Below are 2,003 nucleotides of genomic sequence, written 5' to 3' on the forward strand. Positions count from 1 at the left end.
GAACCAAGACAAATAGGGCTCCATAGCGATTAGAGATTTTTCCCCAGAAATAATCGGAATGTATCCATCAAGCTTCCTATAATCCATTTGGGAACTGAAGAGTTTCTCCTGATCCTGCGCGTCTAGCCATTTTTTAACAACGTTATCCTTGGTTCCCTATAGATACGAACCAATGTCATCAACAGAATGGAGGACTTAACACGACAACGACTATATTTACCAATAATTTCAGATAGCCGAAAACTTGGCTTCCTTTGAGCACTTTTGGTGGAATTCCCGATTTTATCAAGTCCGAGAGGGTGTCGATGTAATTGTAGCTTTCCATCATGAACTCCGTCTTCAAGTAACAACCCAAGAAAAACAGAATGAAAGTCACTCCGATCAGCCATGACGCAGCGAGCAGACGACATGTAATGTGCGGCAAAATGGAGGGAATCGCTATAGGGAACATAATTATGTCTGTCGTCTTGGGACCTCACAATCTCTGGTAATAATTACTTACGTTCGGCGCACAAGAGCGAGGCGTTGTCCCAAACATTTCCCAGGGTTTCTCGGGCCAATTTCTTGACAACTTTCTTGGTGGGCAAAGACTTGTATTTCTTGGTTACGATGGAGTAAATGACAAGCAAAAGTGACAGAAGGACCAAGGTAAATCCCATTAAAATCACCACCTAATTGAACCAAGATTGTAGTCCAACGAAATGGATATGGAATAGATTGTAATTGTTAGGTTTACCGGAGTGTCCATATTTAAAAATGACAAGGATGTTAACGTGACTTTCTTCGGAGCCGCGGACACGATGATCATCCGGACGGTTTCGTAAACTGGAGCTGGGCTGAAATATTCCTGTCGGCCATCGAAAAATAAGCTTGACTTTTCTACCAGGATAACGTTTGCATTCTTAAATAAGAATAAAAGTTATTTAAAATTAGTACCCCTGTATAGACTAACAGTTTGGTCTTATTTCATTTCACTTACGTTGGAAAAATCAGGTGCATGGGATATCTTATAAAGGTCATTAATGGCCACTTTATGTCCTTCGTAAATTGACCTAAAACCATAAGTTTATATTAAGGAATCATCAACAAATTTTGCTTTTAATCATTAAAAATGTTGAATAATCGTCAGTTTCATACGTTTAAAATTATTAGAGTCAAAATAGGTCAATAATATTAAAATTATCGAATATTCGCTACACCCATTTGACCGAACTTGTGAGAAATAGTGTGTTAACACGATTATTTCTCGTTCGGCCCAATTACTCATTCTATTTTAAGGTAGTATGAAAATACTTTATGTTGAGGGATCGTTTCAAATAATCTTCCATGATTTTGTAAAATGACTCGTGGCTTTTAATCTCCCACGATTCCTGACGAGAAATATTTAAGTTTAATTGCCATTAGAAAAAAGAAATCCATCTGAGGCTTGGGACCGAATGTTGATAAACTCACCCTAATTGTCGATACATTTATTGGAGTCTCTTGGGCGTACCTACCAAAATAAGCTCTTTTTCAAATCAACGATAACATATAAGATTTGAAAATTCAAATTCAAGGTACTTGTATTTAAAATATCGATCATTTCCCATAAATTCAAATTGATTCATTGCCATTTTGAAGTCCAAATCCGAAACCCTCAAAAGCTGTAAAGAGTTGCTGATAAATTTTTAATTGTTATGAAGTAACGTTTTCCTGATAAGAAATATTGAAGCTTCAAATTTGATCATGAAAATGAATTGGCAGAGACGAGAGACCGAATGTTGAGAAACTCACCAATATTGTCGGTACATTTATTGGTGTTCCTTGAGCGTACCTTTAATTAGTGATTTTTAAAAGTCAACGATAGCATTAAAGACTTGTAATATTTAAATTGTGCTCGCCTTTCAGGTTGGGTCAATAAGACCAACCTTAACCACACACTCGCAGCTGCTCTTTTAACTGTTCATATTGTAACAGAAATAAAGACAGTGTATATTTAGAAGTATCTTGAAGCTTGACGCGAT

The 2,003-nt window shown here is 36.7% G+C and overlaps 1 long non-coding RNA gene across 1 annotated transcript; it reads right to left on the minus strand.

The window, feature by feature from the left end:
- Positions 1–1,025: 1,025 nt before the first annotated feature.
- Positions 1,026–1,492, minus strand: LOC149656996 (uncharacterized). The gene is made up of 3 exons (XR_016370034.1): positions 1,453–1,492; positions 1,294–1,370; positions 1,026–1,052 (listed from the first exon to the last, which is right to left on the minus strand). It is a non-coding gene; the product is annotated as an uncharacterized LOC149656996 (long non-coding RNA).
- Positions 1,493–2,003: the final 511 nt, after the last annotated feature.

The sequence above is a fragment of the Phalangium opilio genome, unplaced genomic scaffold, assembly GCF_054372755.1.
Source record: "Phalangium opilio isolate 3A_F unplaced genomic scaffold, DU_Popi_V2 ptg000077l_1, whole genome shotgun sequence".
Classification (NCBI taxonomy): domain Eukaryota; kingdom Metazoa; phylum Arthropoda; class Arachnida; order Opiliones; family Phalangiidae; genus Phalangium; species Phalangium opilio.